Below are 18,704 nucleotides of genomic sequence, written 5' to 3' on the forward strand. Positions count from 1 at the left end.
AGTGTTTAAAGCTTAATGTACTGTGCTATATAAACATTTTGTAGATTTAACACTGGTTAGCTGTCATTTTGATGCCAGCAAAGTTTTAAAGGATAAAATGGTACCTGACCAACATCAAATAACTTTTTGACTGCAAGAAATTCAGCGTGTGGAAAAGTTCTGTATGTGAGGAGGAAAAAGGAAAATAAAAGTGGATTTGAAAGGTTTAAAAAAAGGCAGGAAATGGGTTCTTGAGATCCTTGGTTCCCAGCACAGTATAGATCCCCAGTAAATGTTTTTTGAAAGAGTAAATTGGTCCACTGTGTCTCTACGCTCTTTGAAGTCACCTTTTCTTATAGTCACTGTGCAGTCTTTATGTGTCCATCTTTTTCACATTGCGAAATACTCAAATACAGTAGACCATTATTATTTGGACCAACAGAATCTTCCTGCTACTCACCAACCCTTCATGGCCCTCTGCCTTCTGGCCACTTGCTGGGATGGACTTCTTGTTCTCCTTGTGGCTGTTTCTGAGTCATGTGACTAGTTCTAGTCATAGAATTATAAGTAGCAGTAGTTTCCTAACATAAGTAAATATGTACCCATGTGAGAACTCAAGTTCTTTCTTTCATCATTGCAATTGGTAATACTCAAGATGGTCAGTGGCTTGTGTCCTTGAGAGAATACAGAACAGAGCTCCCATCTCCCACCTACAATCTAAGAGGGATAAGTTAAGTAGTTAAGAATATACCTTAGCTGATTTAAGCTACTAAGATATGGTGGATGTTCATTATTGTAGCCTAATCTTACCTGTCCTGACTGATAGAGGCAACAATGGTTATAAATGTCCAGCACTATATTCAATAAAAGGCAATTAACAGAAGGTATGTTAAATAAATCAGATTTATAGTATTTTGCTATTTAAGAAGAGTTTCAGAAGTATTCTGTCATTAGCATTTCATAATCCCATGACATGGCCAAGAGAGGGATGTGATTGCTGTCTTATAGATGGGGCAACTAAAACTGGCAATCGATATCCCTGAGAACTTTAGCAAGTCCTACAAAATTGTTCAGAGTAAGGAGGAGAATCCATGGGTTTTGCCTTCCAGATAGTTGACCTTTGAAAAAAGTACACAGGAAATAGTAGAAATATATAATTCACATTGATAAAAATCCTAGTCTTGAGAAGCTTACAATTTCACAGGAAGCAAAATAAATCGAAATAGTTGTAAAGCAGCATTGAAAGCTTTGGCTTTGTTTAAGTTCTAAATTATAGGTTTAAGGGAATGAACTATAGAAGATCAAAACCAAGTAAGATTAATTTGAAATACAAGAGTCAGGCAGAATTCTTCATAAAAAGATGAGATTTGAGATCAGAGATATAGTATTTAATCTGAGAGAATTTGCTGTAATGAAACTACAAATTATATATTGTATTAGACAATTGGTTAATTTTTACTCATATTTCAAGACAGCTCAGATGCCAGCACTGGCTGAGAGATCTTTCCTGACTGTCCCCATCTGCTTAGAGACCCCTCTTGCTGTGGCACTTAACTTCTTCTGCTAGCACTCCCTTGCACTGTCATTGCTGCTCAGTTGCTCAGTTGTGTCCAACTCTTTGAGACACCATGGACTGCAGCACGCCAGGCTTCTCTGTCCTTCACCATCTCCCAGAACTTGCTCAAGCTCACGTTCATTGAGTTGATGATGTCATCCAAACATCTCATTCTCTATGGTCGCCTTCTCCTCCCACCTTCAATCTTTTCCAACATCAGGGTCTTTTCTAATGAGCCAGCTCTTCTCATCAGGTGCCCAAAGTATTGGAGCTTCAGTTTCAGCATCAGTCCTTCCGCTGCAATAAAATTACCCATTTAATTGTCTACCAGTGAGTTGCTGATTAGATCCTAAATTCAGTTGTCTATTAGACCCTAAGATTCTAAGGGCAGGGAACAAGTGTTTTTTGCACACCCAGCATCTAATACTGAGGTTGACAGCTCAGTTGTTATTTAGTTACTAAGTCCACCAGGCTCCTCTGTCCATAGGATTTCCCAGACAAGAATATTAGAGTGGGTTGCCATTTCCTTCTCCAGGGGATCTTCCTGACCCAGGGATCAAACCCACATCTCTTGCATTGGCAGACAGATTCTTTACCACTGAACTACCAGATTTGGTAGTCATACAATAATATTTGCAAAATGGAATGATTGTGTCTCCCCAAAGCTTTTATGTTGAAGCCTAATCCCTGATGTGATGGTATTAGGAGGTGGAACTTTTGAACAGTGCTTACATCATGAGGGCTGAGCCCTCAAGAATGGGATTCGTGTCTTTATGAAAAAGGGCCCCACAGAACTCCCTGTCTTTCCACTGAACAGGGAGAAGTCAGCAGCCTGTCATCCAGATGAGGGTCTTCCCCAGAACCTAACCAAGCTGGCATCGTGATCTTAAACTTTTAGCCTCCAGAAATGTGAGAGAGAAATTCCCATTGTTTATAAGCAGTTTATGATGTCCTCTTACAGCAGCCTGAACTGACGAGGACAGTTTGTGAGTAGAAATTGCAGTATTTTTCAATGGCCCAGAGAAAATTCTGTTAACATTGAGAATACTTTGCCGATTAACTGATCCCAAAACATCTTGGTCAGTGCCTACACCACCTCTGCCCTTGAGTAATTTACACAAAGCTTGTCAGTGGGAGAACAGAAACACTCCAGCACTGCCAGAGTTAGAAAGAGACACCCATTTGGGCTCTGAGTTGATAATGACACACACATATGGTCTGACAACTCAGAAGTGATTTTTACATTGTGTGGAGGTGGCTAAAGAGAGACCAGGGAAAGAGGCATATTTCCCCACCAGACCAGAGAGCAGAAGGTATCCCCTATTATACACCTACTGACCAAACTGGTCCTGACAGTGCAGGGGCCATTAATAAAGGTTCTCTAGCCTGTCACATGCTTGTGTGGGCTTAAAAGCCCTGTTCCCCCAGGGCCATTAGGAAAAGGACTGGATCTGCTACAACACATGCATCTGTCAGGCAGACGCTGGCTGCTTGCCACTGGAAATGCTGGCCTGGCTGCTGACTTGACGATGGGGCAGAAGCTGTGCACAGCTATGGTTTGGAAAGAAGTTGGGAGAGGAAGATAGTTCCTTAGAGCATAGGAAAAAAGTGTGGAACAGGACAACATCATAATAATTAAAAAACAAACTTTTAATAAGTGATTCATCTGTGCTCTGCAAAAGCATGTGTTTTGCCATGTATAATGCTCATCACTTCATTTTAAAGTGAGTGCTGTATCTCTCTCCCTGATCCTCAATTTCTTCATCTTGATAAGGAATAAAATGCCTTTCAAGGTAATGCCAGTCAATGTGAGAACTCAGGATTCTTGGATGAGAAAGGCTAATCTTTAACCACTTGCTCTTTGACCTCCTGTGCCTTTTTGTGGTGATGGCACAAATCTGAAAGAACTGGCCAAGAGAAACTAGAAGGAAGAAGGCTAGAGAGAGAGTGGAGATTTTGTCTTGGTAAGAAGCATTTTATTTCGTCTCTGCCTGTTTTGCTCTGAAATCATCTTAGTACCTCCGAACATTTCATTATTCAGCTCTTTCTGAATTTACAGAAGAGTATACAAGGTTAATGGAGTCCCTTGGTTTTTCCCTTTGAAATATTTACGGGTCTTTAGCAGTTTCTTTCATGTTCACCTTTTCCTCCATCAGTGAAGAGACCTTGGAGGAGACAGCTGAGAGGAGGTAGTGCAGGAGATGTATGTGTGTGACAGGGACTTGCTCCCAGTTCCAGGAGCAGAAAGAAAGTCCTCACCCCTCAAGGAGCTTGCCTGCCTCCACCAGATCTGAAAGAAAGGCAGTGAGGAATGGTACATTCTGGGAAGTGGATTCTGACTATGTCATTTCTCTACCTAGGTCTGCCCCTCTCCCCCACCCCTCCACTAGACAGGAGTCACCAGGGATCAGATAATGAGAATCTGCCTCCATGAAAGAGCTTAGTGAAGAGCCAGCAGACAAGATAAAACATGAATGGGTCTCATGCTTCTCAAAATGGCATCTTTGCATCACCACCTTGGGGCTCCTGTTCCACCCTCAGACCCCCTCACCCAGCTCCATATTCTACTCGCATCCATCTATTGCCTCTCAGTCATAGGAGTTACATAGCATCACATAGTGACACAGCAGGCCCCCTTCATGGTTTTAATCTTGGTTTACTGAAGTGAAAACAAGAAAAAAAAAATATATATATATATATATTGTTCAGTCGGTAAGTCCTGTCCAACTCTTTGCCAACCCATAGACTACAGCATGCCAAGCTTCCCTGTCCTTCAGTATCTCCCAGAGTTTGCTCAAATTCATGCCCATCGAGTTGGTGATGTTATTTAACCATCTTATCCTCTGTGGCCCTCTTTTCCCTTTGCCTTCAGTCTTTCCCAGCATAAGGGTCTTTTCCAATGAGTCAGCTCTTCGCATCAGGTGTTCAAAATATTTGCGCTTCAGCTTCAGCATCAGTTCATCTAGTGAGTACTCAGGGTTAATTTCCCTTAGAAATGACTGGTTTAATCTCCTTGCAGCCCAAAGGGCTCTCAAGAGTATTCTCCAGCACCACAGTTCAAAAGCATCAATCCTTTCTTTGGCGTTCAACATTTTATATGGTTCAGCTCTCACATCTGTACACGACTGCTCGAAAAACCACAGCTTTAACTATATGGACCTTTGTCAACAAAGTGATGTCTTTACTTTTTAATACAGTGTCTAGGCTTGTCATGGCTTTCCTTCCAAAGAGCAAGTATCTTTTGATTGCATGGTTGCAGTTACCGTCCGTGTGATTTTGGAGCCCAAGAAAATAAAATCTGCCACTCTTTGCACTTTTTCCTCTTCTATTTGCCATGAAGTGATGGGACTGGATGCTATAGTCTTCATTTTTTGAATGCAGAGTTTTAAGCCAGCTTTTAAACTCTCCTCTTTCACCCTTATCAAGAGGCTCTTCAGTTCCCCTTTGGGCCATTAGAAGTGGTATCATCTTCATATCTGAAGCTGCTGATGTTTCTCCCAGCAATCTTGATTCCATCTTGTGATTCATCTACCCCAGCATTTCACATGACATACTCTGCATATAAGTTAAATAAACAGGGTGACAATATACAACCCTGTCATACTCCTTTTCCAATTTTAAAAGTCAATTTTTACTTGTAATGTTCTAAGTGTTGCTTCTTGACCTGTACACATATTTCTCAGGATACAGGTAAGGTGGTCAGGTATTCCCATCTCTTTAAGAATTTTCTACAGTTTGTTGTGATCCACACAGTCAAAGGTTTTAGCATAGTCAATGAAGCAGAAATAGCTGTTTTTCTTGAATTCCTTTGCTTTCTCTATGATCCAACAAATTTGACAATTTGACCTGTAGTTCCTCTGCCTTTTCTAGCTTTTACCATCTGGAAGTTCTCAGCTCATGTACTGCTGAAGCCTAGCTTGAAGGATTTTGAGCATAACCTTACTAACATGTGAAATGTAATACTACTGCCTGCCTATCAAACATGAATCCTTTTCTAGAGCAAAGTCTAGCTCTTTTAATAGCTGTCCTTTTCAGAGTACTTATTATGTTTCAGGTACCATAACTATCTTCTCAAACAAATTCTCTTTGAGAGAGGAGGAATTTGAGGATGAGTGAGATCAAGCAACTTCAAAATTCTCTTGGATGAGCTAAGATTTGAACCCCACTCTAATTCCAAAACCCAAGCCTTCTTCATTTTTCTGCCTCTCTTGCTAAAAGTAGTTTAAGAGCTCAAACCCTGAATATTATTAAAACAAACAAATGTTTTTCAAGCAGAATATAGATACCTTAACTTTAAGCTTGGAGGATTCATGAATAACTCCAATTAAATAAGTTAAATATAAAGAGCATAAATTAAATAAAAACCATAATAATTTCTCATTGTAAGCTTATATAAATATCATATAATCAGATATAAGTCATGTTAAATGGAGAAATCCCTATGGGAAGGAATTATGAAACTGTATTTATATGCATAAAAGAAAAGCTACATAAGACTTAGAAATGCAATAATATGCAAGATAAGAAAACACTGTCTAGAAAAAATAGGTTATTTATTAATACTGTTTTTTAGACCTTAAAATTGTCCTCCCTTTTCCTAGGAATTCTCCATTTAACATAATCTATAATCAGGTTACATGATATATAACATCTCTGTGTATTCACTGAGCATTTATTGAGCAATGGTAACTAATATTTATTAAGTACTTATTTGGTTTCAGCACTGATCTAAGTATTTTTTATTTATTGCCCCATTTAACCCTCACAATGATATAAAGCCCACATTACTTTTATTCCCATATATAGAAAAGCACAGAAAGGCACAAAGGTTTTGAAACTTGCCCAAGGTCTGTCAGCACATGGCAGAAACAGAAATCAAACACAGGAAGTCTGTTTCCATACTACAAAAGATACATCTCCTAACATTTCCTCACACATTCACAGATGTTTCTTTTTGTAGTAAATGCATTTCTAGGCCTCAACCTCTAATCCAGTATCCTTCACTACTTCTCAGGTGTCAGGCACTGAACTAGGCCATTAGATGACAGAGGTACACACAACTCTCTCTTAAGGATCGCATAGTCTCAAAGGAAACAAAAACATGGAATCAGACTTCTCACCCATGACCTCTGACCCAAGCCCTCCAGATATCCCGCATTCTGTTGAGATTTCAGTGAAGGCAGGCCCCAGAAACCCAGAAAAAATACATCCACTCCCTAAAAAGAAGCTAATGTTGAACTGTTACAGAATTGTGTAAGAGATGCAAAATCAGTATCAAAGAGCATTAGAGTATTTTACACTATTCCCCTATAACACACCTCCTGACGTAGAAAAGTAAAAATTGACATGCGGTCTAAAACTGAACTTTGATTTTATCTGAGAAACCATTTGGCCTGCTTGTCCCAATATGCTGAAAAAGCAGTTCTGCCTGGCCATGTAAAAATATAACTTTCCCCCAACTCAGTTCTGTAGGGAGCGGGTAGGACTCCTGCTTTAACTACTGAGATAAGAGAAGCAGAAGTGAGAAATGAAACAGCAGGTTAGATGGAATTGGTGCAGGGCCAGAGGCAAAGTCCCTGTCCCTCGTTGCTACGAATTTTTTCCCCTTTACAGAAGTTAAGGTTCTTTTCAGGGGCTTTAAAGCATAAAATGATATTACATAATCATCCCAGCTGGGATAGAGATTTGATAGTCTTCCTTGCCACCTCAATTAAGTAGATCATCAGGCAATTTCTCTGCAAAGGTCAAATGAGTAGAACCCTCCAGTTTCCCCATCTCTAAGGCCTGAGATGGAGCTGAACATAAGCATCAAGCATCCTCTGCATATGCCCCACTGTGTCAGAATCTGATAAAATACAACAGGATTAGGGTCCAAAAGAGGGCCATGAGAGTGAAGCAAAACTGAATCCAGAATGCCAACTTCTTCCATAAAATATCTCCATCTCACAAAATCAGCACATTTATGCTTCAATACAGTCTCACTGACAAACTGGTAATGACCTCATTTTCTGCTCTCACTTAAGTTAAAATATTTATTGGAAATTGTACCTGTAGCCTGTCCCTATATATCATTTGCAACCATTTTATATCCTCTGGATCTCTCTGGTCCTTTGTTTTCAGTGAAATGTAGCTAATACTATATACTTCCTTAGATTATTGTGACAATAACATGAAATAGTATGTGTAAAAATGTTAACAACATAGTGACCTGGATGTGGTTGGTCTACTGCAAAAATGGTTACAGTTTTCGAGTCCCTTATGTGCCTGTGTCCTTTGTAATATGACTTTGGAGCTTCTTCCCATAAGAGGTGGAGGTTATTTCCCAATCTGGGCATCTGGACTGGCTATGTACTTGCTTTGGCTAATAGAATGTAACAGAAGAGATGAAGCATCTTGTAGGCTTTTGTTCTCTTTATTGTCCCCTGGCTTTTGCTGTAAATAAGCCTGGGTGACCCTGCTGGAGGGATGTCACAAAGACATGGAGAAGAACCAATGCTGTCTTAAACCACACAAGAGAGAGTCTACAGCCAGTCCCCAATCTTGAGGGAATCCATCCAACTTCAGGAGAGCCTTTATCCAGATGACTGCAGATGCATGACTGAACCCAGTTTAGACCAGAGGAAGCACCCATAGGCTCCAGGGCAATAATAAATGCTTGCTGGACTTCCCTGATGGTCCAGTGGTTAAGATTCCTCACTTCCACTGCAGGAGACTCAGGTTCGATTCCTGGTTGGAGAACTAAGATCCTGGATGCTGCGCAGCACAGCCAAAATAAATAAATAAATGGTTGCTGTTTTAAGCCATTAGGTTTGGGGATGATTTATTATGAAGCAGGAGATTAGCAATATCCTAAGCCTTACCTTGATCCTCTGGGTCAGAAGACACAGGAGTGAAGCCCAGGCTTCTGCAACTTCATAATATCCCAGTTTCACACCTGGGATGTTAGTCTAAAAAATGTACTTTTCTAGGATCTATCTCAGTTTTAAATCAGAAATTAGAAGTAAAGGGACATGAGATTTGCATGTTTAACAAGCTCCTCAGATGACTCTTAGTCACCAGTAAGAACAAATGCTCTAAGACAGCCCTTTTCCCTCTTGAAAAGTACATGCCACACTTTTAATAGACTTTTCTCTGTCTATCTGAAGTCATAGACCTGTAACTTCAAATTTAACATCTCTTTCAACTGAGTTATGGAGGAAAACCTTTAAAACTATGCAATAGTTTACAAACACACACCTTTACACACAAAATTTCATGAACCAGACTTTGGCAAGAGTGAGTGGCAAGGTTCAAAGGCCCTGTTGTAAAGCTTGGTTGCATTTTGGAATCACCCCAGGGAAACTTAAAAACTGAGCTGAGTCTCAGCCTCAGAAATTCTAGTTTCATTGGTATATATATGGTATGGACTGGTCACTGGAATTTTTTAAACATCATCAGATAACTCTAATGTGCAGCCAAGTTTGAGAACCACAACTCTCAATTCTGCTATGCAGCACCATTTCCAATTAAATAAGAAAAAATTCTAATAAATCAAACAAAACAGGTGTGTGTCTCATGGCCATTAACATTCCCTGTGATGGTCCAAATTACCTACTCTTCAGGAAGCCTTGTAGCTCAGTTGACATCATTTATCAGCAACCTGGAAGAAATCATGGGACGTGGAAATCTGGCCAGACCCTTCTTAAATTGCTAACACATTAAATTCTCCCATGGGGTTGGATGATTTGGCCATTGATATTCAACATATTTTTTTTTTTCTTACAAATATGCACATATTCTAAGAGTATTTCTCCCAGTACATTAAGTGTATTGTCAAGTACTGTAACTGGAGCACATATTTGGTGAGGAATCTTAGTTTGAACAAACAGCAATCCTTTCATAGCCTTGGATGGTTTTAGTCTTGGTTGACAATGGCCAACTCTACAAACATCATCATGGGTAGATGCCTTGTTTAATTAAAGTGTCAATACTATCATTAATGTAGGATACTAATGTGATGTACAGTCCCATGCCACCCCTTTCCTTATTACTTAAAATCCAGATTAATATAATTTCTTAAAATAAGTAAGGATGGGAGGAGAAAAAACATGGCACATGGGTTGATGCTTAAAATTTATGTTGATTTGTTGTCTGGTAACTAAGCACTTTTAAAGCTATGACTTTAATTACTCAATCAAGCACAGCCTGAAACAGCTCTTCTACTGGACTGGTTTTTCCTGCTGAGTCTTGATTGTGAAATAAGAATTTAAAGAAATCAGTGTTCATAATTGTCTTACCTGTGATGATTATGTCAATACAACAACCAACAAATACAAGCATTGAGCACTTAGTATATTCTAGAGATTGTATTAAGGTCTTTATAAGCATTGGCTTTTTTATTTAATTCTTAGAGTTGCCTTGTAAGGTAGGAGCTATTATTATTATCATTACCTGTGTTAAGGGAACTTTATGGAGATTATTTAAATTTTTTGTTCTTTAGCTTCTTTGTATTTTATATAAGAAGAAGCTAAAGAATAAAAAAGCTAAATAATCTCTACAAAGGTCCCTCAATGAGTAAGTAAATAAATGCAGTGAAGTCAAGACTGGATCTTTGGCTGACAGACTCAACCACTAGACTGTATTGTTACATGTGGCCTGCAATGCATTGTTGCATGTAATGTATTGTAATGACACCAGAATCAGTGTGTGAAGAGTTGGGTGTAAACTTAGAGAAATTTCCAAATCCTCTGTTTTATTTCATGGTTGAAAAATAAAATCTCAGGAAGATAAAGTGATTTGTTTCAGGTCATGGTGCAAGTTTCTGGCAGCAATAAGATTAGAATCCATGATTCCTCAGAAAATGTTCTTATACCTTCACATTAAAAAAAATCTTAAAATTTGAATTATTATGCATAAAACACAAGTTCCAGGAATGTTTTCATATGCTAACATATATGTGAAATGATTAGCTCAGTTCCTTGTACACAGTGTGTACTCAAAAATACTAATACTCCCTTTGACATTTTCACTAAGATGCTTTCTCTCTTTTTTAATTATTCAGAAGAATTTAAAAAATACATTTGACCTATATGCTACACACCCTCTTAAAATTCACTCTTCTTATCTTCTCCCGATTACTCTCCACCTCTGAAAAGATCACTTTCAGTCTTCTTTAAGTCTTATTTTCCTTCACCTGATCCTTAATGTTAATGTTTTCAGATTTTGTCTCCATTCTCATCTCTTCCCAGTCTATACATCCTCCCTAGCAACTTGTTCCTTGTCTATTGCTTCATCTACTTCCTGCGTGCCAATGATATTTTTTAAAAAAAATATACCTTTCCTGAGCTACAGTCTTACAGTTTAAACTGCCTACTGTATACCTAGATGTCATCCTCTCTGAGGTTTAGGGATATATGAGTCAATGTAGAACATTTGAGGGGATGGTGATGATTGCAGATACTGAAGTTCCACCCCAGTTGTCTGAAATGGATCACTGCTCTCCCTGCCTTTAACAGCAAAGCAGACTAATTCAAGACTTCAGAGATGCCCAGTGGCTTAGCCTGCCCCTCTTACCAGTAGAATCCAGAACACATCACTTCAAAGTTTTATTTTAGAACCTCTATTTTAGGATATGAGAGTCTTTTCTTTGTTCATTTTTTTCCCTAGGCAAACTATATATTTATCTGAATGCAGAAGTATGTATTTATACATACAGATATACATGCATATACATTTATATACATAATAAACATTCATATACACATACATATACATAAATAAACATTATCTCCTTCTCATAGCATGATTGAAAGGTAGTTGGGTGGGGTGCGAGTAGAGGCCACAACATCAACATATTTATTCATAGCATGAAAATATTCATCCAACCGCCTACTCACTTTCCAAGAATGAAATGTTTATCAAAATGTTCACAGACTGTGCCATGCTGCTATGAAATCATCCTAAAGTGCCCAGAATCATTCCAATTACCAGGTATTCATAACCTCCCACAGATCTTCCTACAGGGGTACGGCACTGAGTGAGGAGTCTGTCTGCCTGCCTTCCCAGACGCAGAGCCATCCAGAAGCCGCCTGTTTGAAGCAGCTGTCTAGAGATGGTGGAGAGCAGGCAGAAGGCTGTACTTTCCTGGTAGAGATCAGAGTAAACACCCACTGCTGCCACAGTGCTTTAGTCCACGGGGATGGAAATGTTCACTTCCAGGTGGAGTTTAGCACATAGATTTACTTTTATATTTTATGAGGGTATTAATTCTGAGTCAGACTTTCATTTTTACTCTGTGGAGGTGCATATTCCTAAATTCAATTTCCTATAGGTATAAAATATATTAACTTGGTTTTACTCTAAATATGGAAAAACATATAAAGGAGAGGGACAATTTTCACTTCTACTTCCCACTTCAATTTATCAAGCCAACCTTCCTACCCTAAAATGGAATTGTCTTAATATTAGTATTATTTAAAATTCCCCCTGAACATGGATCATTGCCTATACAACTGAAGGCTTAATTAGTACTATTATTTTATAAAATTCAGAAACATGCATGTATGAATTCTATAATTAAAGATCTCCATGAATTTGCATTTGTTATATGTATATAATTAAAACTTATCTCTTCACCAGGCTTTCAATTGCTACCTATAAAATTTTACTTTAATTTTAAAAACTTGAAATCAGTGTAGCATAGTAGAAAGAGTAAGAGGCACACAATGCTTGGAATTTTACATTTCTTTTGCATTTAGTTACTGTGTGACCTTGGTCAAGTTACTTACCATCTTTTTGGCTTTCAATTTCATATCTGTACATTGGGAATAACAGTGTCTATGTCTCAGGATTAAACACCTTCTAGAGGTTAATTCTGAGTCCCTTCCCTCCTCTAGGACACGGGAGGGAGGGTGACATGAATCTTCATCCTGTTTGGTGTGGCTAGACTATGAGGGAAAGAGATGGCTTTCATGCAGATGAAGCAGGAACTCTGTGAGTAACAGTCATTGGATTCAGCCTGGGTTCTTCAGGTCCTGGGCTTCCCCAGTAGCTCAGAGGTAAAGAATCTGTCTGCAATGCAGGAGACACAGAAGACTCGGATTCGATCCCTGAGTCAGGAAGATTCCCCTGGAGGAGGAAATGGCAACCCACTCCAGTGTTCTTGCCTGGAAAATCCCATGGACAGAGGAGTCCGGTGGCCTATAGACCATGGGGCTGCAAAGAGTTGGACACAACTGATCATGTACACATACATACATATCTCAGGTCCTAGCAGTGCTCAGAATCTCTCCTCTGCCAGTCTCTGAAGCTCTCCCAAGCACTGACCCCTCCAACACTGCAGCTGCCCCCTCCTCTCTGACCCCAGTAGATTACTCATTTTAAAGCATCATTTTGGATGAAGGTGAAGCGGCAACTTTTTACCTTCTCCAGGTATCCCCCACAGCAGGAGACAAAGATGACGCAGATAAAACCAATTTGTAAGAAACTCACCAAAGCATTGGGGTTGTTTTGTTGCAAAAGGGTGTTATTAACTGGACACATTGAAAGCAAACCCTCTCTAGACTGTAGCCAGAAGAGAGGAACAGCAGGTGTGTCCTCAGCCATGAATTTAGCTGTGAATTAATAATTGAAAAGCTGTCCTACAGAGAAGGAGGCATCCAATCCCAGCTCTGGGAGTCAACCTCTCTCAGGTTTTGTCCTTGGACAGGGCTGGAGGATGATTTTCATGGTAGTAAGACTAAAGAAGTATAAGTATATGGCTATGGCTTAGCTCACCTTCCTCCTTGACTACAGGGCACAAAAATGACCAATTCTTCAATGATTTAGAAGGCCCAGAGAAGGAAAAACCTCCAAAGGAAATTCTTCTGAAATAATGTAAAAAGATATATGTCTCTATCTACAAAATTGATTAACTGTGATTTAAAATGTCTCTGTAGCACAAGGCTTTTGTTTTGGATGAAGTGGGCTATAGAGAAGGTGACAGATGACTCATGCATGCTGACAAACTGAGCTGATGACTCGCTATCCTGAAGTAAACCAGAAAAGATCAAAAGATGAGGAAGGTAAAGTCACATTACTACACTGCAGGATGGAGGGGGCCAAGATCTCAGAGGATTCTTTTTCTCACAATCACCACTTGTACCCTCCCTGAGCCCCAAGACCAAGGAGCAGGCAGATTAGAAAAGAGCTTTCTCATCCCACTCTATGCAGCATTAATGGCATAAAATCCCATTAGTGCACTCTGGGGGTTCATTTCAAGACAGACAATGGCCTCTGAATCAGTCTGCCATGCATAATCATTTGGCAATAGGGAAGTTACACAATCAAAAATTTAGCGAAGCTCCATGAAAGGCAGCTATATGAGGTCATACCTATTCCTTCTTTTGTGCGGATGAGAGGAAACACTTTAAGGCCAGCCAAATAGTATTTACTTCCCAGCTGAATTTTTATGATCGAGTCTGGAAAGAGATTCTATATTCTTTTAGAAGATAATGTAAGAGGAAGTAGTTTGACAATTATTTTATAAGCAGATAAAAATAATTCTACCTGCCCCCCACCACCTTAGGTGCTCTTGTAACCAACCCTTTTAAAGGGAACCCTCCCACATTCCAAATTTCTGTTACACTCAAGTATGGAAGAATAGTCCTTTGTCCCTGTCTTCCCTCTGTACTTGCTTCTCAGCTGGCTAGCCCTGCTTTTCCAGTAGTTTGTCAGACTTTATCACACAAATTTCCTTCAAATGCATGTCTGATAGTAAAATATCATCATCATGTATTTCATCCTTTATTTTCAGATACATTTACTGTTCCATTTATACAGTTCCTTTCTGTTCTTCATGTGAATTCATATAATAGATTATCTCAATTCCTATAACTGGGCTGTAACAAATTCTATCAGGGTTCTCTTAAATCCTTCTTTCTCTTTCTATTCCCACTGCCATCACCCAGTTTAAAAATCTTATTATGCCAAGAGAAGGTTATTGCCATCTTTATTCTGGGTTTTGTATCTTCAGTTATTTTTTTCTTCAATTTCCCCTGCTGCTAGAGTAATCTTATAATAACAATTTCTGGTTTAACTCCCTTTTGCTTAAATAGCTTAAATGATTGGCTTAAATAAAAGAATAAAATTATTTGTCATATAAAAAAGCCCTTCAGCCCAGCATTTATAGCCCTCCATGTAAAAGGCCCAAATTACCTTTTTTTTAAAAAAAAAAAAAAAAAAAAAAAAAAAACCTTTGCTTTATCCATCTTTTCCCACCTGCCTCTGGAAAATTCCTTCTGGAAAAGTTTTTTGAAGAGTTCACTAGGTCAGATTTTCCTGAGTAACCCTGTGGCTGCACCCATCTGGCTACATATGATTGAACAAGGGGTAGACAGCTTGACCCAACTAGACCAATCAGATTCTCTCTTCAAGGAATTTGGATTTAGGATGCCACAGCTCAGCTGGTTATGTAATATTACTGGGCTTTTATTATGTAATATTACTGGGCTTAGATGGAAAAGTGGATGTGGGAGTGAGTGGCTGTCATTTTGCCACAACTATTTGGAGCCTATGGGATGATAAGAACTGAATGAGAGCACTCTGCAGAGAAAAGCACGTAAATGGAGCCAAAATCCAGAAAACAGCAAAAATAAGAGGCCCTGAAAGAGAGTTATTAAAAAGTAGATGCGTCAGTTCTTGAAGATGTATCTGCTTTTAGTTCTATACAAATATGAGGTTTGACTGGTCTTCCTGCCCTTGGGTTCCATGAAGTACTCTACTACTTAGAATAAAGCCTCATTAATTTAAGCTAGTTTGAGTGAATTTCTACTTCTTGTAACTAAACAGCCCCTGACTAATAAATATTCCCCAGGGACAACCAGATTAGCCTTCCTGCCAGGTCTGAATTACATCTTGCCATTTCTCACACCATCTGTCAGAAAGGCCCTCAATTTTCATTTTCTTACACTGTTGAGCATTTATTTCAATGCCATTTCTTTTGTCTTTCATGATCACCCTCATCTCAAAGATAGAACAACTTGCAGCAATTCTGCAATCTCAAAGTGTCAAGAGAATTTCAGGAAGCAACTTCTGATCTATTGGATCTTTGGGCAAATAGTTCAAGAGAGAGAAAAAGTAGGACAGTCTTCTGTTTTGTTTCAGAAGGAAACATCTATGTCTCACTTCTGCTTAGGGACAAACCAGTTCAATGAATTAAAAGACATTTGGGGCACTGAGTTAAAACTTCCATTTTCAGTGCCCATTTGGCCAGTGCCTTGACCTTACCCCCCTGCCTCTCTACCAAGAAACAATTTTTGTCTTATTTTAATGATGCAGTCCCATGACCTTGGGTTAATGGTGGGTGATGTAACCTCCCTAGGTGCACTAAAGGGGCCACCCTGTTCCCTTTCCTCATGTGTCGTGTAGCCCAAACTGGCCACTTCTGACTGCCATCTGACACTGAATTTGCCACTCACAGTCCCTCAAGGTCTCTCTCATTAGCATTAGTGTTCCATGGGCTCCTTTGCATTGAGTGTATAGTGCTTTGGCTCTTTTCCCCAGTGATTCACACTGAAACTCATCTTCCCCCTGTTATCATGGATTCTGTTTTGTACTATACTGCAGAATATTTTTTTCTCTTATCTTGTGTTTTAGAGGAGCCTGATGAATTATGGGCTTCAAGCGTTTGGTCCTGACTTTGCCCTGACGACTTTGCAGCTAAAATGTGCACTGGTTGTTGTGATAATTTCTCCTTCATCAGAGGTCTCCATTGATGAAGTCTCATTTGATAGCAAAGATTATTTGAATTCTAAGAGTCACTATATTTGGAACTTACTTTAAAAAAATCACTCACACATTTGTTAATTCAAGTTTTAATTTTTTCAGTCTCTTCAAGGTAAGTTTTAATTCTGTGGAAATCATATTAAAGATTTCTGATATGATTCCACCACTTGTTCTATTGGGGAGCTCTTTCCAGCCCTCATAGACCCTGACATTTGCCAGTTAGCTAATATGTCATCCCTAAACACCTCTCCTTGACTTTCTGGACTTGGGAACCTGTCTTTCTAGTCGCATGTCACCTGCTAGTCTCTGTTCTTTATCAGCGCTCCCTTTTATGCTTCTTTCTAATCATCTTGTTCCTGAAATTTCCTGTGCTGTTATAACCAAATTCTTTTCTGAAAAATAATTGTGTAATACATACATTAGTCACACCTAAGTAGACCTTTCTTCTGTAGTATTCTGGTAGCCAGATTTCTATGATATGGCCTTGCTCCCTTCACTGTAGCTGGACATTCAATCCAAGCTCAACCATTCATGCTTTTTTCTTTTGGAGGCTTGAACAGAAGTAGAAGCATCATGTTTCAATGCCTATAGGAACAATTTAATGGAGAGCAAACATTTGATAAATTAGTAGAGAGATAAGGCAACTAGTTGGATCAATGTCTTTGAGCAGACAAGAATCAATGGAATCTAGTTCACAAATGGAGAAATTAGTTTTGGATAAAAGTACGGGAATCATCTATCATAACAGGAGGGAATAGATATACATAGTTACAGATGCTGGTAGATGATAGTGTAGTTGGTTATTTTCTACTGACTGTTTCAACTTCAAGGAAAGTGGGAAATAAATCATAAGGTGAGGCAAGGAGTTGTTGGAGGTTAGAAAAGAAAAAAAATCTGAATAGTTGTGAATGGTTGTAGAGGAGGTAGGGAGAGGGAAGTGAAAGACACAGATTGATTGCTTACTAGTGGTGAGAGCTCTCTTGGGAGTCAAGATCATAAATTTGAAGTTAGTGTTGTTGTGTATTTTTCTTCAATTATGTTCAATGGCACAGGTGCAGTTTGAAGCAAAGACAGATTCCAGCATGAAATTTAACTAAGCACGTACAAGAAAGGAAAAAAAAAGAGTTAAGAAAGTGATTTAAATGACTGAAGAACTTAGATGGGTAAAGAGAAGAGTGCAGGTACCAAGGGGGTAGGAAAAAATAACAGAATGGTAGGATCCAAAATTTGGAGATTCACCTAGCATCAAAGTATTGTACAGATTGGGATACTAGAGGGTATTGAGCTAGAAATTGAGAAAGTGATGGGCTGAGAATGGAAGGCAAGAAGATACAATTCTAGAGGATCTGCAGCTACTGGGGATGAAAAATAATGTGAGAGTAAGTGACTGAGGTTGGGGAAGAACAAGATACCTGCAGAGAAAGAGTTTTAAAAAACTGAGAGGTGAAGGTACTGGAAGGACCATCTCAGTGCACATAAAAGTCATGAAGAATAAAGGTAATCATATTATTAGATGAGCCAAAAGTGCGAAGTCAAGAAAAGAAGGGAGAGCAATTCCATGGTGGTCCAGTGGTTAAGAATCCACCTTTCAATGCAGTCCCTGGTCAGGGAATTAAGATTCCACATGCCGTGGGGCAACTAAAGTGACACACTGCAGCAGATGTCCTGCATACCAAACTAAGACCTGATGTGGCAAAATAAATAAATAAATATTTTTTAAAAGAAAGAAAGAAGGGGGAAAATGGCTTAGGTCTTGGTAGATGTAAAGGGTCATATAGGCTATAATCTAATGTCATGGGATTCAAAATTGAGGGAGTTTTAGGGAGAAGGAACAGAGAATGATCTAAAAGTAGTGATGGGGAACAGCAGCTCAAAATGATTAGACAACCAGAGCTTATTGTGCTTATTAATTGCTGGAATATGTGCTGAGTTGCTCAATTGTGTCCAACTCTTTGTGAATCTCTGGACTGTTAGTCCCTCATGCTCTTTAGGCTGTGGGAGTCTCCAGGCAAGAATACTGAAGTGGGTTGCCATTTCCTCCTGCAGGGGATATTCCTGGCCCAGGGATCAAACCTGCATCTCTGGAATCTCCTGCATTGGCAGGCAGATTCTTCACCACAGAGTCACCCGGGAAGCCATGCAAAAATCACTGGGCTCAGTCTTAAGACACTAATACATTTCAACTCATTTAATCTTTAACTATTCAATGAAGTAAATACTATTATACCCTTGTTTTAAAGACCCTGATGCTGGGAAAGATTGAAGGCAAAAGGAGGAGAATGGGGCGACAGGGATGAGATCGTTGGGTGGCATCACCAACTTAATGGACATGAGTCTGAACAAGCTCCAGGAGATGGTAAAGGACAGGAAATCCTGGTGTGCTGCAGTCCCTGAGGTTCCAAAGAATCAGACACAACTTTGCAATTGA

The sequence above is a fragment of the Muntiacus reevesi genome, chromosome 8, assembly GCF_963930625.1.
Source record: "Muntiacus reevesi chromosome 8, mMunRee1.1, whole genome shotgun sequence".
Classification (NCBI taxonomy): Eukaryota; Metazoa; Chordata; class Mammalia; order Artiodactyla; family Cervidae; genus Muntiacus; species Muntiacus reevesi.